Here is an 18,852-nt window from a genome sequence, read left to right as displayed (position 1 = left end):
TTATTTTCTTGAATTTGTCTAGTGTTGTGCCTTAGAATACGAGCTCCATGAAAGCAGGAATTTTAAAAAATCTATTTTGTTACTGTTGGGGATGAATGAATGGGCAAATATTGAGAGGAAATTGTCATTGTGTTAAGAGTTTCAGGAGGGAGAATGAGGGGAAAGTACACAGAAAGATGAGCAGTGCCCTGAGAAACTTAATAGGAGAGAGCCCAGCTAGTGGCTCATTTGGAAATTGAAATAAAAGGTGGCTGTTTTGTCATGACCTGCAACCTTGGAGTTCATTCATTGGGAAAAAGATGATTGAATGTTTCCCATGGATGAAATGCAGATTGGCCATGTAAGAATGAGAGCTGGAGCTGGGTTGTCTCAGTTAGTCTAAGAGGCTTGGAGGGAAGAGGTGATTCAACACTAACGTGAACCTCAAGACTTCCAGAGGCTAAGAAAGAAACTGTGCCCAAAGTTTTCCTTGCATTCCTTACTGTATTTTCCAAAACACAGTAAGACACACACTTTTTTTGGTCTTGTTTTACAAACTGTTTAATTTTTTCTAAACTTTTTTCAATTTTTAAATATCTAAAACAATTATTTTAGAATTTATTTAAAAGAAGCTTCCTTAAAACATATTTTTATTATATTTAAGATGTATTGTTGGCCTTAAAAGGAGAGATAGAAGACTCACTTTCTTAACCCACAATTACATAGTCCATACCCAACCCCTCTCCCTCCAAAGATGAAGCTAACATACCAGAGAGTTCTTTGACTCACAGAAGGGAAAAATATGTTCCAAAGACACTGGAAAAACTATAAATAAGAAACAAAAATGTGTGGGGCTGGAGGGAGAATGGGTGGAATAAATGGTGATAGACTTGACTTGGTGTGGTGGACACAACTAAATATTTTAAACATAGATATGATGAGTTCTTTAAAATCCAATACTTGCTAGTTACAGCTTTTCAGACTAAGAATGAAAAAGTTACAGAAGCTCCTTACAAGGTAAATTACCAAACCGCATTGCCTGGGACAGAACACAGAGTACTAATAGAACCTTGTATAGCTGACATTGCCGAATAAGTCAGCAAAAGAAATCACAGTACTGCTATCTTTCAATGATTCAGTAACTCAAAGTAAAGATTTAGTGGTAAACAAAAAGACTTTTTCAGACTAAGAATGAAAAAGTTACAGAAGCTCCTTACAAGGTAAATTACCAAACCGCATTGCCTGGGACAGAACACAGAGTACTAATAGAACCTTGTATAGCTGACATTGCCGAATAAGTCAGCCAAAGAAATCACAGAACTGCTACCTTTCAGTGATTCAGTAACTCAAAGTAAAGATTTAGTGTAAACAAAAAAACAGAGTTAATATCTCCTCTGTAAAACTACATTTTTGCCTTAAAATGAACAAATCTATATATGTATCTACTTGCAATTTGCTTGTATTTGTTCAGGTTCAGCACCAACTAATCAACAAAAAATCTTCCTTTATGTGCTGAAGTAGTTCTGAAATTTTCAAAGTGTTAGTGTTCTGAACTTCTCGGTTTATCCTGGCATAGCTATGTTGACATTTGTCCTCATGGTATAAAAGCAATGGTGGGTAAAAATTGCTGGTGTTTTAGGTGGTGGTGCCAAAATATACTAGCAGTCATGAGATTCTTCATTACCAAGTACTTGCATGCAAAAGATTTCTTTGAAGAATATCCTTGATGAAGCAGTAAAAATTATTAATTTTGGTTTTTATGGATATCCAGTTCACTAAAGTTGTAAGTTTAAAACAGCTTTTTTGAAAGTCCTAACCACAGCAACCAGACAAGAAGATGAAATAAAAGGTATCCAAAATTGAAAAGGAAGAAGTAAAGCTGACAATATTTGCATCTGACATAATACTAAAGATTCTACCAAAAAATTACAACTGATGAATGAATTCACCAAAATAGCATGATACAAATTAAATATTCAGAAATCAGTTGTATTTTTATATATCAATAATGAATTATCAGAAAGGGAAATTAAGAAAACAATACCATTCATAATCACATAAAAAATACCTAGGAATAAATTTAACCAAGATGTAAAGAACCTATATTTGGAAAATTACAAGACATTAGAAAAAGAAATTGAAGAAGATACAGATAAGTGGAAGCTTAATACTGTGTTCATGGATAGGAAGAATTAACATCATTAAAATGTCTGTACGACCCTAAGTATTTATAGATTCAAGGCAACTCCTACCAAAATACGAATGGCACATTTCACAAAACTAGAACAAATATTCCAAAAATTTATATGGAACCACAAAAGACCTCATAGCCATAGCAATCTTGGAGGGATTACACTACCTGATATCAAGCTATATTGCAAGGTCATAGTAATCAAACAGCATAGTACTGGCTTCAAAACAGATACACAGATCAATGGAACAGAATAGAGAGCCTAGAAATAAATCCATGTCTATATGCTCAATTTATATTGACAAAGGAGGTAAGTCTATTCAATAAGTGGTGTTGGGGAAATTAGATATATGCAAAAAAATGAAACTAAGCCACCTTCTTACACTATGTACAAGAATAAACTTAACGTTAAAGACTTAAATGTAAGATTTGAAACAATAAAACTCCTATAAGGAAAGAGACAGTAAAATCTCTGACATTTATTTTAGCAATATTTTTTCCTGTCATATCTCCTCGGGTAAGAGAAACAAAAGAAAAAATAAACAAATGAGACAACATCAAACAAAAAAGTCTTTGCATAGCAAAATGAAAAGACTACTCAGTGAGAGAAGATATTCATCAATGATACATCTGATAAGGGGTTAACACTCAGAATTTATAAAGAACTCATACAACTCAACACACACACACAAACAATTCAATTAAAAAATGGGCAGAGGACCTGAATAGACATCTCTAAAGAGGTCACACAGATGACCGATAGACATATGAAAAGATGCTCAACTTCACTAATCACCAGACAAACGCAAATTAAAACTACAGTGAGATATCACCTCATGCCTGTCAGAATGGCTATCATCAAAAAATCAACAAACAACAAATGTTGGCTAGGATATGAAAAAAGGGAATTCTTGTGCACTGTTGGTGGGATTGCAAATTGAGGCAGCCACTATGGGAAACAGTATGGAGGGTCCTCAAAAAATTAAAAATGGACCTGCTTTATGACCTAGCAATTCCACTTCTGTGTATATATGCAAAGAAACCCAGAACACTAATTCAAAAGAATATGTGCGCCACTGTGTACACTGCAGCATTTTTACAATCAGCAAGGTATGGAAGCAACCCAAATGATTATCAGTAGATGAGTGGGTAAAAAGTTGCAGTACACATATACAAGGAAATATTACTCAGCCATAAAAAGGAATGAAATCTTACCATTTGCAACAGCATGGATGAACCTAGAGGGTATTATGCTAAGTGAAATAACTCAAAGAAAAACAAATAACATATGATTTCACTTGTAAATAGAATCTAAAGGACAGTATAAACAAACAAAATAGAAACAGACTCAAATACAGAGAACAGACAGATGATTCCCAGAGGGAAGGGGTTTGGGGGACTGGGTGAAAAAGGTAAAAAGAATTAAGAAGTACAAATTGGTAGTTGTAAAATAGTCAGGGGGATGTAAAGTACATCATGGGGAATATAGTCAATAATACTGTAGTAACTACACATGGTGCCAAGTGGGCACTGGAAATATCAGGGGAAACACTTTGTAAAGTATATGGTTGTCCAACCACTATGCTGAGCACCTGAAACGAACACAAAATAATTTTAAATGCAAACTGTAATTGAAAAAAAAGAAAAATTAAAATAAAATAGCTTTTTCTTAAGCATTTAAATGCAATGTACCAATCTAGTTAATTTATTCATAGCTCTAGTTATTTTGTATAAAAATAACATTACCATCCTAGCCAGCTTTCCTAAGTGGTTAGAGCATCGGCCTGAGGACTGAAGGGTCTCCGGTTAGATTGTGGTCAAGGGCATGTAGCTCAGTTGCAGGCTCGATTCCCAACCTGGTTGGGGCGTGTGCAGGAGGCAACCAATCAATGAGTCTCTCCCACATCAATGTTTCTCTCTCTCTCTCTATTTCTTCCCCTCCCTTTCTCTCTCTCTAAAAATCAATGGAAAAAATATCCTCGAGTGAGGACTAATAACAAAAAAACCCACAACAAAACATTACTGTCACTTGTCCTTTAATTAATATTCAGTTAAGTTAAACAGCCTGATGTTGGGAGGTAGCAGGCACACTAGCATTCAGTCATTTGCCTATCCTATATAATGAAAGGTTAATATGCAAATCGACTGAACAGCAGAAGGACCAGTCACTATGACACGCACTGACCACCAGGGGGCAGATGCTCAATGCAGGAGCTGCCCTCTGGTGGTCAGTGCGCTCCCACAGGGGGAGCACCACTCAGCCAGAAGCCGGGCTCATGCAGCAGTGCTAAGGACCTCTCAAGAGGGCACAGGCCAGTTGAGGGACCCCCCCCCCCTTCCCCAGTGCATGAATGTTGTGCAATGGGCCTCTAATATCCCATAATTAGCAAGTAACAGGGCCTGGATTCTAAACCAGTAGGTTTTCTGACTCATATCTAACAGCTATGGCACACTGCCTGCTAGATTGGTGTGAAGTAAATATTCAGAAAAAAAATCCATAAGAAATTCCTGAGTTCCTAACCGGCTGGTTATCTGGGTGTGTGTTGACAAACTATCCTTTTGTTTCCCCCACCTGCACCCCTGATGCCTTTCTTCAGCTCTGCCTGACTGGAGTGTCTGCTGATGTTTTATTTATATACAATAAACTCAATTTAAGCCATCTGTACACCAGGTGTCCGGAGCCAGATTCTATCAGGAAACTTGATCTACATTTGCAATCGGGAAAAAATGGGATTAGATTGAACCCAAAGGGAAAAACGATTTGGTGTTTTCGATTCATCTGCACCTACCCCTTCCTTGGCTGATTCTGTGCAGACCAGAGGCAACAGATGTCTGACTGGGAAAGCCACAGGGCCGGTGTGTTTGCACATCCGCCTTCACTTGGAAAAGTAGACAGACCAAATTTATTTGAATATCTCGCCTTTGAAGGACATGACCAAGGTCACTAAATTAAATTCCCATTAAAGCCAAGTTAAAGGGCACCGGCTCCTAGAGCCCACGTCTGTGCTGTTTGGTGACAGTGACCAACGGGAAGTATCCTGCAGGCCTGAGGGCAATGACAATGCCTTCCCACAGCCCCCAGAGCTGGGCAATCTGAGCCAGGCTCTGGCTAAGGCAAACCTCGATAAGTTGATGATGTCAGAAACTTTACAGATGAAGAAACTGGGGCTCAAAGCGGGGCCTCGCCCTCCTCGCACCATACTCATGCTTCTGGTTGAGCCCTTAGCATGCTGTACCGTAATCATTCTCTTCCAGATACTGAAGCAGGGCTTTGGCTGTGACATGATCCTGACGCGTAGACACCTCAGGAGGAGGAGCTGGAGCGCCTGCTGGTTTGGAGCTGTGAGTGGAGCTCAGTCCTCTGTGAGATGGAGGTGCGACTCTGCCTTTGGAGCAGAATGTTACTTTGTTTTGGCAAAATCTCCAGGGTGTACCTTCCAGATGTGAGGCACCAGAATGTAAGCCAGGTGTCACCCATGGATCTTAGGGGAGAGTTGTGAAGGCCCCACTTCTAGATGCTTCGGGCTGGGAAGCAAATGGCCTGGTTGGGGATGGGCACTGCTGTGTGTTGTTACAGGGGAACCACATCCAGCTCTTCTCTATTAGGAAGAGGCAGAGAGAGTTGCTTTGTGGTTGTGTGTGAGCTGAGCTGCCACTGTTGCTGAGGTGGTGCCTGCTCCCACTGGGCCTGAGCCAGCCACAACTGCTCTAGGACACGGGAGCAGAGGAGAGAAACCAGGGCGGCAGGACTCCTGGGTCCGGGACATGTGACCGAGAATCCCAGTGCCACTTCAGTTACCGGGAGCCAAGCAGATGTGCTGCCGGAGAGGGCGCAGTCCTGAGAGGCTGTCTTCAGGATGGAGCAAGAAGAGTCCTTGTCCACCTAAAGCCCGGCACTGCACTGTCAGCCCACTGCAACTTCATGAAAACCTTCACACAGAACAGGCAAAACAGCATCCGGGAGCGGCACAGTGCCGGAATGCAGACGCCCTGCGAGGCTTCTCTGACACTCCCTAAGTGGGAGTCTGAACGTTCGTGAGAGGCTGCAGCAAAACAGTCAGTGACCTTTTCGTGTTTCTCTAATATTGCTCTAAAACAAAATTTTAATTCTGTGTTTCTCATCCAATAGTTAAGTCTCGATAACACCAAAATGATTTTGGTAAGGAGATAGGGACAAATAAGTGGGTGAGGGTTCAAACCATTGTGATTTGGACATTGGAAAAATACTATGAGTGTGTTTTATTTACTTATTTTGTTAACCCCAACTGAGGATATTTTTCCATTGATTTTTTTCTTTTTAGAGTGGAAGGGATAGGGAGAGGGACAGAGAGAGAGAGAAACATCGATGTGAGAGAGATGCATTGATGATTGCCTCCTGCACTTTCTCCAGAGCCTGCAACCGAAGCACATGCCCTTGACCGGAACCAAACCTAGGACTCTCCAGTCCAAAGGCTGGTGCTCTATCCACTGAGCCAAACTGGCTAGGGCTCTGAGTGCTTTCTATACGCACATGCTGGCAAATGTGAACAAAGCAGTCCTTGGCTGCCTGTCACCCACCCCCTGTACAAGGTAGGACGAGATGCAGAGGTATGTGACAGAAGATCCCCAAAAGGCCAGTGGCTTTGACAATGGAGGTTGTTGCAATAATGGCCTTTCAATGTAGCTATGCCTTTGGGTGACTTGGGTAGACTAATGGGACATTAACGTAGGTGACACATACAAAGGCTTGAAATGCACCTGCATTTTGCACCTGCAAAAAAAAGGCATCTCTTTTTATTTTGAATGCTGAGGCTGCTATGAGAAGCAGCTTAGGCTCACCTGCTGTAGGATAAAATCGGATGGAGCAAAGATGAGCCATCCCAGCCAAGGCCCCATAGACCAGGGTCCTCAAACTTTTTCAACAGGGGGCCAGTTCACTGTCTCTCAGACCGTTGGAGGGCTGGACTATAGTTTAAAAAAAACTATGAACAAATTCCTATGCACACTGCACATATCTCATTTTGAAGTAAAAAAACAAAACGGGAACAAATACAATATTTGTATTTGCATGTGGCCCGCGGGCCGTAGTTTGAGGACCCCTGCCATAGACCAGACAGACCTATCGAGCCAGCCTAGACCAGCCAGCTGTGCCCAGTCCTCCAGCCACCCAGCTGGCCCATAGAGCCAGGAGCTAAATAAGACGATTCTTGTTTGACGTTACTAAGTTCGAAGTCGTTTGTTATGCAGCAAAACCTAACAGATACATATGATACAGAAACTTGTTTTCTTTCTTTTCTAAATGAGAAATATGAAGCCCAGCGATGGGATAGCACTCCATTTTGTCAAGGACAGAACTTCTTCCATCATGTTCTTCCATCCTAGTCTGTGGCTTATCCTTATGGTCCAAGACAGTTGCCTAAGCTCCGGCTGGTGCGGTTTGACTTTGAGCCAGCAGGAAGCAGGAGAGCGATGGAAGAAAAGCGGGTTCTTTCTCTTTATAAACGCTTCCCAGAAGTTTCATGTGCCCCTTATACTCACATATCATTGACCAATAGTTAGTCACATGGCCATAGTCAGTTACAAGAGAGATTGGGAAACGCAGTCTTATTTCTGGGAGCCATTAGCCAGCTAAAAATTTGAAATTTTGTTGTTGTTGGTAATCCTCACCTGAGGATATTTTTCCATTTATTTTTCCCCCCATTGATTTTGGAAGGGAGGGGGAGAGACAGGGAGAGAAACATCGATTGGTTGCCTTCTGCATGCCCCCAACTGGAGCCAAGGATAGAGCCTGCAACCGAGGAACCCGTCCTTGATCAGAATCAAACCTGGGATCCTTCAGCCCATGGGTCGATGTTCTATTCATTAAGCCAAACCAGCTGGGACTGTTTGTGTTTTTTACTAAAGAAAAGGGGAAAAGAAATTTTGGGGGAAATTAGTAGCTTCTGCTTAACTTCTCTGAACTGTGAACTACTGCGGCACAGGGTTTTACTCGCCTTTGCGTCTCCAGCACTTAGCAGCTAGCTAGTCAGTAATATTTGTGGCATGTCACTGAGGGAATGAAGGGCGGTTCTTTCCTCAGACCACTGAGGGGCACTCACAAGTTTAAGGGTTACACCCCCATCAGTGGGGGTTGGTGTCACCCTCTTCTCAGTGTAGATAATAGATCTTATTGGAGAGGCTTCAGGATGTAGCAGGAACATCATGAGCCTTCAAGTCAGAAATCCTGTCCCTGTCCCTTACTTCTCAGGTGACAGTGGGCAGAGTGCCTAACTTTAAGTATCTTGTCTTTAAAGTGAAAATACAGATGTCTATCTTGATGGGGAGTTATTCCTTCACCAGTACAGAGTTTTTTATTTCGGGTGATGAAAAGTTCTGGGAATAGATAGTGGCAGTGATTTCACAACCTTGTGAATGAAATTATTGTCACTGAAATGCACACTTAAAAACGGTTTAGAAAGTTTCCGACCTCGCAAGTTTGCCACATTTCTGTGTGTGCCTCACGTGAGTTCAAGGAAGAGCATGACAAGGGAAACTAGAAACGGGCAGAAATAAAAAAGCAATCACAAAAGGGTGGTCTGGGCTGGTGCAAGGGGTGGAGGACTGTGGTCAGAAGATAGTAATTACATTTTCCAAGAATATTTGAGTCTTGTAACCAGAGCCCTTTGTGGTCTCTTGGCAGCGTGCAGACTGTGCGGAGAAACATCTGACGTGCAGGTTTAGTGGCGCAGTGGTTCTCTGGCGGCCTTCTGAGCAGAGCTGATAGTGCTTATGTTTGCAAATCCTCAAACACTTTATAAAATGACTTGGTGAGACGAGAGTTCACTCAATCTGGTCAGAACTAGTCATTCAACTTCATTTTGAGCAACACTTAATGCACCGATATGCAGTCATTAGGGCTATTAATCAATATTCTGGTTCTTACCTCAGGACACAAGGTCAAATTTTATTTCCCCGCTGAAGAAGAGCAGACATAATGTGTGGCGTGCTGAGTGCAAGTATTCCCCTCTTCTCATCCTGCCTCAGTGATTACAGAAGCACACGACGAGATGAGGCCTCCATCACCGTGTCTGAGTGACTACAATGAGCCTTACTTTTCACCCTGCACTAAACATGTAGCATGAGGGAGGAATAAACTTTTCTGAGTTATGCCACGGAGCTGTTGGCACTGTTGGCTACTGCAGCATTACTTAGCCTAACCTGATCAATATTGTGTGCCTTGCCCTGGGCCAAGTGAACATTTTACCATAGAGATTAAACTCTATAGAGTCAGGGAGACTGAGCCTCAATCTGAATTAGCTACTTTCTCACAGTGTGATCTTGAACAAATCAATACACATCCTAGAAAATGGGATTAATAATGGAAACCACCTCATCCATCGGATTTTTATGAGGATTAAACTAGGTGAGCAACGTAGCCCAGCACATAGCAAGTCCTCAAAGAGTTGGATGATGATGATCTCATTTAGTTCTCATTTAACTCTGCGTAAGATTTGCCGATGAATCAAACCACGGAGTTTTGGCACTGTTAATGCAAGGAATAAGAGAAAGTTTTGAGATTAGAATCCAGCCCTGCGCCTTTCGGTCACAGCTCTATGTCCCTGGAAGCTGTCCAGCTCCCGGGTGCAGCCTCATCTCCTTCTGTCCTCATCTGCTCTCCAGAGGCCTCATTACTAACTCAACGTCCCCAGTGACCAAATGCATGCACAGTACTTCCCTGGGGCAGAGGCGCAGAGCTACAGCCTCCTATCCTGGTCCCTCAGAGGCTGTCCAGCTGTCCTGCCTGAAAGGCAGGCGAGGAATCAGACATTTGATTCCCTTCTGCATGAGGCTCACTTCTTAGTCTTTGAAAGCCAAATGATTTACTTAAACCATTTTTTAAATTGATGCTCCTGGTAAAAATCACCTGGAGATGCAAAAGGGTGTAGAGCAGTGGTTCTCAACCTTCCTAATGCCGCAACCCTTTAATACAGTTCCTCATGTTGTGGTGACCCCCAATTTCATTGTTACAAATTGAACATAATTAAAGCATAGTGATTAATCACAAAAACAATATGTAATTATATATGTGTTTTCTGATGGTCTTAGGTGACCCCTGTGAAAGGGTTGTTTGACCCCCAAAGGAGTCGCGACCCACAAGTTGAGAGCCGCTGGTGTAGAAAGATGCCTCTCTCCCACCCTGCTCTCTAGATCAGTGATGGCGAATCTTTTGAGCTCGGTATGTCAGCATTTTGAAAAACCCTAACTTAACTCTGGTGCCGTGTCACATATAGAAATTTTTTGATATTTGCAACCATAGTAAAACAAAGATTTATATTTTTGACATTTATTTTATATATTTAAATGCCATTTAACAAAGAAAAATCAACCAAAAAAATGAGTTCGCATGTCACCTCTGACACGCGTGTCATAGGTTCGCCATCACTGCTCTAGATGCTCAGTTTCCCTCCCCAAAGGTAACTGTGGTGGCCCATTCCCTCAAAATGGGTTTTCCAGTGAGTTCCTTGTTTATTTCTCTGGCAGCACCATCAGGGGCATGCACTTCTGGGGCGAGTATCCTTCCTGCCTGGTTGAGGTTCCCACTGCTCTCCCACCAGCAACACCTCCTTCTGGCCTCCTAATCCTGCATATCCGGCTCCATCTGTTCAAAACTTCTTCTTCAGGAAGAACTTTTTAGCAATTTCAGCTGTTACTCATCACTCTTCTTTTTGACAGCAGTACTATTTCCGTCACATACTGGACACTTTGTCATATCCAATTTATCAGGTGCTAGTTTCCAATTGCTTGGTGTGGGCCAACCTCCCTTCGCCAACCAGCCTGAAGGTTTATTGTCTATCCCCAGTGGCTTCTACCACTTACATCCTGATGACTCCCAAATCCATTCTTCTGACCTTCAGACATATTTTCCATTGAAACTGGGCATCTTCCCAGTTGCCCTCATGGGAATGTTCAAAATGAAACCTTGCTTTTTGCCCTTATTTGCCCTACTTTTGGAATTTCCTTTCTCAATGAATGGCTTCAACATCTATTTAGTCATCCAAACTTGAAACTTCAGTCACCTGAACTCCAACTATCTGCAGGCCCTCTTGCCCCCGCCCCCCCGCCCCCAATCAAAGAGGATATGTGCTGGGGAGGCAGGAGAAAATGCATCACAAGCTTTGTCAATTGCATAACAAAAAAACCCCCACAAAACAGCTCTCCAATTGGTCTTTTTCTTTACACTCCCACTAGCTCTACTCTTGGTTAGGCTCACACCATCTCTTGCCTGGTTTATAGAAATTGCTTCCAAATTGGTCATCCTCCTTACATTTTACTCTCTCTTCCCTCCAGTTCATTTTCTCCTCTCTGGCAGTGTCATGGTAATCATGTCACTTTCCTGATCAAAAACTTTTCAGGGTTTCCCTCTTGCCTCCAGATTCACCTCCGGTATTCCTCCCCAAGCTTCCTACTGCCACTATCCCCTTATATCCCTCAAATTTGGGTGAAGTGACCACCTTTCATTCTTCAGACAGGCTGTTTAAAAATGGTCTCTTTTTGACTTAGCTGGTTTGGCTCAGTGGATAGAGTGTCAGCCTGCAGACTGAAGGTCCCAGGTTTGATTACAGTCAAGGGCACATGCCTGGGTTTCGGGCTCAATCCCCAGTGGGGGGGCATGCAGGAGGCAGCTGATCAATGATTCATTCTCACATCATTGATGTTTCTATCTCTCTCTTCCTCTCCCTTCCTCTCTGAAATCAATAAAAATGTATTTAAAAATAAAATAAAAATGGTCTTTTTTTTTCTTGGTGATGTTACTATCTCATGTTTCTAAGCACTGTTTAGTGTTTCTAGGCTCAAGAAGGTTGTGATGTGCCTTATAGAGAAAATACACGTTTTAAAAAAGCATCCTTCACTCTGATAGTTATAGTTAGAGGTTACAGTGCTGTTGGTCATGAGTGCAATATTAACGAGTCAACAATAAGGCATCTTTAAACAGAAGCACACAAAAAATAAGGTTATATAGTGGTAGGTTGATGAAAATGTGACCAGAGGCTTACGGAAACCTAACCCTGTATTTTCCCTATGAACAATGGTTTGGTATTCGCTAATTCAGCGTTCACGGTGACTTTATACAGCATAACTGCTGCAAATAACAAGAATCAACTATATTTAGTTGTTTGTAATGACTCACAGAAAGAATGAAAACCCAGTGAGGGCAGGCACTTCGCTTCTGCTGGAACAATGCCTGGCACTTAGTAAGTTCTCAATAAATATTTGTTGAATGACTGAATGAATGAATAAATGAGTTAGAAGACACTTTGCCTAGACCTTAGAAGAGGGGGAAAATTGCATCTTTATTTTTATTATTCTGAAATTAAACAGTTCCTTCAATCGTGAGTACAGGCAATAAATCACAGTAACACTAACAGTGTTTGTGACAGTCATAAAGAAGTCACTGGTATTTTTAAATCACAGTACAGTTGTAGGTACTTGAAATATAATTTCACGTTCACCAGGACTTCAAATTATAGCCGATGCTTTGTCCACTAACAAATATCATTATTTTTCATGTGTTCATAAACATTTGACACCAACATTTTAATAATTGTATTTGAGAATAATTAATTTCCTTTGAAATCCTGTGGTTTTTTTACTTCTGCATTGAAAGAATTAAAACATTCTGAGAAAATCTCCATCAGCCTCCCCAGACTAAGTCCATGGCACAAAAAAGTTTAAGACCCCTGGTCCACCTTCAGGTCAAGGCCACACTCAGGTAACACGTTCAGGGCCATGAAGCTACTTAGACACAGAACTAGTGTCCACACCCAAATCTGCGTACAAGCGTCACCAGAGTGGGCCTCTGCATTCTGAGGCTCCTCCACAAAGACTCTCCTCTGTGCATCCCCTCTCATACCGGAGGAGCACTGGTGGGAAGTTTCCAGTGAATTCCATAAAGCGTGTGGAGCGCTGACCACATGCAGAACCTGCTCACAGGAGCTGGAGGACACTGCTCTTCCATGTATGGCCTGAAAACTTACTGGCCAGCGATGAGAAAAGTATAGAAATTGAGAGTAGGGGTGTAGAGACTGTTAGAGCAACTTGAACCTAGCAAGAATGGAACTAAGGCTTATATTTTTATATGTCGTTGGTTTGTAAATTTCATTTTATTTTACAAAATCATCAGTCTGCAATGGATTGGAAATTTACAAAAGTAAAAACTACACACAAAAAAATGCTGGTCTTTCCTTCACACAGAGTTTGCGAATCACCATCGTGGGAGGATACAGTGGACAAAGATTGGGGAAGGGGGCTTGGATACAGCTGGGCAAATGCTCTGAAAGACACGAATAAAATGCTGGACACGGAAGCACATCAGACGAGCAGAAATGGGGAAGGCAGAGGGAGGAGGAGGCATTGAGCTGTGCTTTGCCCAATGCCTATGGGTGGAGAAGATACCTTTCAGGGTGTTCCAGGCGATGCACTCAGCGAGGCTCAGGCAAGGACTGTAGCATCCAAGGTGCGTCAGAGAAGGCTGTCATCAGGCACGCAGGGCGAATGTCTGCGCTGAGTGAGGACAGGAGATGGTGGGAAGCATCCTGGACTGGCTAGTGACCTTGGAAACATGCTGAGGACGTGGGGCTTTTTCTGGAGACCAGGAAGAACTGTGGACCTACTTTGAGAAGGGAATTAAATGATAACATTTGAGTTTTAAATGGTAATAATTGTTGAGCCAACTCAATTTTAAAAATTCTCAGGCACTGGCTTGCAGAGGAGAGAGTTTCGCTCTTCCATCAGAATGTGCAAATACACGAAGATTGATTTCCATGCCTGGATGAGCACGTGCAAGGCTGTACATGAAGGAGCAGTGCTCTGGGAAACTGATGTGCCCCTTTTCTCCTCTCTTCTCCTTTCCCTTCTTCTTGCCTCTCTTTTCTCTTCTCCGTCTATTACTAAGCACTTCCCAATAGTACCTCCTGTGATGATGACAATGGCCTGTATCTATCTGCACTGTCCGCCACCAGCCACATGTGGTCACTGAGCCTTTGAAGTATGGCTACTGGCTGAGAAACTGAATGTTAAATTTTATGTAATTGTAATGAATTTAAATTTAAAAGGCCACATTTTGGCTATTGGGTACCATATTGGATAATACAGTAACTTTCTCTACAACAAAAACAGAGAAGAAAAATGTAGGTGCCAAGGCGGTTGTCCTGGCACATTTCATTAATGAGAGCAGTCAGAAGAGAGGGAAGGTGGAAACGAGTCCTCTGCTTTTAACCCAAATGTGTATGTTTTATTTTTTTAAAATATATTTTATTGAGTTTTCACAGAGAGGAAAGGAGAGGGATAGAGAGTTAGAAACATCAATGAGAGAGAAACATCGATCAGCTGCCTCCTGTACACCCCCAACTGGGGATGTGCTCGCAACCAAGGTACATGCCCTTAACTGGAATCGAACCTGGGATCTTTCAGTCCGCAGGCCGATGCTCTATCCACTGAGCCAAACCGGTTAGTTCTCAAATGTGTATGTTTTAATCTATTTGTGTCCAGTGGGTCTCTTGGAAAGAGTCCTGGAAGTCACGAGCTTGGGGTTCTCACCTGATATTGATGTGTTACCTTAGTCAGGTCACTGCCAGGGAAGGACGAGAACTAACGTCCACTGAGCAAAGTACCAGGCATGGGGTGGGGCAGCATTTTTACAGATCACCCCAGTTGAATGTTCACAGCAAACCTGTGAAATAGTGTTTTTATTCCGAGGGCACAGGTGAGGAAAAGGAGGGTTGGAGAGGGAAGCGGTTCGTCCAAGTCTCCCAGGTAGTGAGGTGGAGAGAAGGTACTTAGTTGTCAGAGCCAGTTCTAAGGTCAGAGCTCTTTCCACTGCACCCCCGCGCTTCCCTAAACTCTCCGCATCGCCAAAGAGACAGGACCTGGACCCTCGTGCTGTCTACCCTCCGAATGAAGATGAAGAGGACCCTGAAGTGTGGACAAGGCCCGGGTGCTGAGTGTGCTCAGGGGAGGGAGGGAGGTGCTTTTTTCTGAGAGTGCAGACCAGGCACAGTGCTCTGAGGTGGTTCTGCACTCTCACTGACATTGAAAATACTTGAAAGTTTCCATTTAGAAATGCCTGAGGCCAGGCCTGTTTCAATCATGTAAAAACCAATATCAGCTTGGAAAGGTTATCACAGCCTTTCCAATTCCAGTCAACATTAAAAATGCAAATGTTTGCTATTTAAATACAGCCTTGGCCACCAGCATCAGGACATAAGGTAAACCACAGTGGGCAGCCTTCCCCACCGAGGGCTCGCTTGTCTCCGCGGGAAGGAAGCGGAGGTTGTGCGGAAAGTCTGAGTCATACCGGGCTGATGGAGCCGCTTCCAGCCCCATGCAGGTCTGGGTCCTCAGAAGTTATCCAGCTTCGATCACTGAATCAGATAGCCATTCAACGGGGGCAGGGACGCTGTTAGTTTTCTTTGCCCTTGTTTTCCCAGTACCTAGCCCATTGCCAGATTCATGGTAAGAGCTCAAGGGTATTTTTGAATAAATAAATTCATTCCTTCATCGTATTTTTAAAAAAAGATATCCTATCATATCCCAGCACTGTGCTAGGCTGATAAATAGATACAGAAGCAGGCCATTTTGGGAAATCAACTCAAGTAATTTACCACCTAGGAAGGATGAGAAGATGTGCAAATAAACAATCTATAATAATAAAAGTATAATATGCTAATTAGACCAGACAGCCGAACAACCTTCCAGACGTAATTTCTGACGTCCTTCTGCACGAAGCTGCTGTGGCGGGGGCAAGGCAAAGGCAGTTAGGGGTGATCAGGCAGGGAGGCAGAGTGGTTAGGGGCGATCAGCCAGGCAGGCAGAGTGGTTAGGGGTGATCAGGCAGGCAGGCAGGCAAGCGGTTTGGAGCCAGCAGTCCTGGATTGCGAGAGGGATGTCTGACTGCCAGTTTAGGCCCTATCCCAGGATTGGGCCTAAACTGGCAGTCGGACATCCCTCGAGGGGTCCCAGATTGCAAGAGTGTGCAGGCTGGGCTGAGGGCCCCCTCCCCGCATGAATTTCATGCACCAGGTCTCTAATAATAACATAAAATAGTTAACCTTACCATAAGTATGAAGTCTGGAGTTTGTTAACAAAAGGTGCTTGAAGACGTGCCAGTTGAAGGCTGCTTGTGTGGTCCGACATGGGGGTTCTGGACGATCTCAGAGTAACTGGGCAGTGAGATCAGCAGTGGCAGCTTCTTGGACGAGGTGCCAAGAACCATTCCCGGGGTGGGCTCAGGTTCTTGGTAGTCTCCTTCACTCAGACTGCCGGCTTCGTGGGGGCTGGCCTGTATCTTACTCAGCTCTGCACCCCAATACTCCACATGGGGCCTGACACATAGTAGGAAACAACATATGCTGAATAAATGAATGAATACATGAATACAAGTTAGGAATCCATGAGAAATCCATAATAACAAGAAACATTTATTGAGCATTTGCATGGAACAAACAATTGATATAATCTTCTTAACTAATTGTAACAGTCAGCATGCAGCCAGGAGACAGAAACCACATCAGTTACGTGAACAGTGGGAATTTAATGAAAAGGATTGTTAACTAGATGTAAGGTTGTTAACTAGGCAACTGAAAGGGTAAAATGAGAACTAAAAGCTAAAACAGAGATAACAGCTGTAGAAATTAGCTATCCGCTTAGGGATGAAAGACCACAGGGGGAAAAGTTAGAATTATTAAAATTAAGAGGGTTCGTGGAGGGGCCCCATGAGCTGAAACTCAGACCGCTGAGGAGGGGGCACTGCTGGGCTGGTGCTAACGTCTCTGATGGGAAGCGATGAAGCTAATTCTGTGTTGCAAAACTGCAAACTGGCTTCAGCTGTGCTGTGGGGAGGACTAGCTGCTGCCAAAGGAAAAGGTATTGCTGGGATAGGAATAGCTATCCAACAAACTCCTCTTCATCCTTCAAGACCCAGTTCAGATGTCACCTCCCCTGAGAGCCTTCCTGGTCTCTTCCTTCAGATACTAAGCCCACAGGAACAAGCAAGTCTGCTCTTCCCCCTCCAGCCCTGCAGCTCCCTCTAGTACCCCCATTGGCAGAATTCAAGAGGGGGCCAGCAGGCTGAGCAGAAATGTGATTTGCAGAGATCCAGCCCCATCAACACAAAGCAGAGTACAGACGGGTTTGGAACTGAGATGCCGTGACATCATAACTGGCACAGGACTCTTCCCATCATTGCTGTGATGTAGGTACTATTACACCCATTATACAGATGACAAAACCTACTGTCTAGAGAAGGTAAGGTGATTTGCCTAATAAGTTGATTGAGGCAGTGCCCAGATTGGAAGCCAGGTCCATCTGCTCTTAGTGGCAATATTATAACAAGTTTTCTTCACATTTTTATGTCAAGGAGGTGTCAGGAGATAGAACAGATTTGAAGTCCCAGTGGTGTTTGGTTGGTAGCTGGGGACGAGATGGGGTTGGGCATTCAGGTATTAGCTGTAAGAGCAGGGTAGCAGACGTGGGGCAGTCCTGACAAATGTCTCGCAATGTGTCACTTTCATCTCTCACTTTACTATCCTTTAAGAACGTTGAGATCTTTATTCATTGATCAAAAATTAGCCACCCACAGCTGATCTATGATTCTCTCTCATCATAGATGTTTCTATCTTTCTCTCTCTCTCCCTTCCTTTCTGAAATTAATAAAAATATCTTTTTAAAAATTAGCCATCCAACAAACTCGTCTCCATCCATCAAGACCCAGCTCAGATGTCACCTCTCCTGAGAAGCCTTCCTGACCTACAGAGCCAGCCGTGCCTCCACGGTGCTCCCACAGGACTTGGTGCAGACACCTGGATGGAGTTTACTTATCTATATACTATAATAGATTATGGGCTCTTTGAAGGCAGGTCTGGGTCCATCTAGTCTCTGCCTGGTACCCAATGTCTAGTGATGATTATAAAGGCTTGTTTCTCCCAGAAGTGTGCTTCTGTGGGAGCACTGACAACTGCAGGGTCACATGTTTTCACTCATTCTCTACCTTTCATAAGTTCCTGGTTTCATAAGTTCATAAGACATGGAAAATAACCCCAAAAGCCAAACCCCCTTCATCTATCACCTTTTCCAACCCATTCTTCTCACTTCAGTTGGATGCAAACATAATCATTTGAAGCCCCTGCTAACGCCCTCCAAAGGCTTTCCGCTGCTCTTGGGATGATGACTAGCTCATCATCATTGTCACCCGTGTCCTCTGACATGTGCTCCCTGCCCCTCGCCGGCCTCCCCACCCTCTTTCTGCCTCCTTCTACTCCACCCTCCCTGAACTTCTTCAATTTCCCGAACTCACCAAGCTCTTTGCATCGTGGTCTTTGCAGGTGGGTTTCCCTTACCCAGGACCCTCTTTTCTTGCTCCCTTTGTCCAAATCACTCCAGCTTACCTTTTAGATCTCAGCTGCTGAGTCACTTCCTCCGGGAGGTTATTGCCAGGGTAACCTGATGCTCCCGAGCAGCCTGCTCCTGAACTGGAACGGCCTGCGTTTGCTCAGGACCAGGAGCTCCCTGTCAAGGGCTGTGTAAAACAGATTTTCATTAATTAACTAAAAACTTAAAAACAACAAAAAACTAGGAGAGGTGTCTCCACGTGATTTTAGAAGTCACAGGCTGCCCAAGATGTGGTGAAATGACTCTTCCCCAGGGCCAAGGGGCCCAGTGTGAGGAGG

General features: G+C 43.4%; 1 long non-coding RNA gene across 2 annotated transcripts; it reads right to left on the bottom strand.

Annotated features, from left to right (window-relative positions):
• Positions 1 to 12,484: 12,484 nt before the first annotated feature.
• LOC107184577 lies at positions 12,485 to 18,578 on the bottom strand. 2 transcript variants are annotated; one of them, XR_001515431.1, is made up of 3 exons: positions 18,480 to 18,578; positions 16,237 to 16,536; positions 12,485 to 13,685 (listed from the first exon to the last, which is right to left on the bottom strand). It is a non-coding gene; the product is annotated as an uncharacterized LOC107184577 (long non-coding RNA). The 2 variants fall into 2 exon arrangements; XR_001515432.1 differs by having other exon boundaries at positions 16,237 to 16,509.
• Between the last annotated feature and the right edge of the window lie 274 nt (positions 18,579 to 18,852).

Source organism: Myotis davidii, unplaced genomic scaffold, assembly GCF_000327345.1.
Source record: "Myotis davidii unplaced genomic scaffold, ASM32734v1 scaffold205, whole genome shotgun sequence".
NCBI classification, from domain to species: domain Eukaryota; kingdom Metazoa; phylum Chordata; class Mammalia; order Chiroptera; family Vespertilionidae; genus Myotis; species Myotis davidii.
The sequence above is the reverse complement of the archived record's forward strand: the minus strand, read 5'-3'. Positions and strand labels throughout refer to the sequence as shown.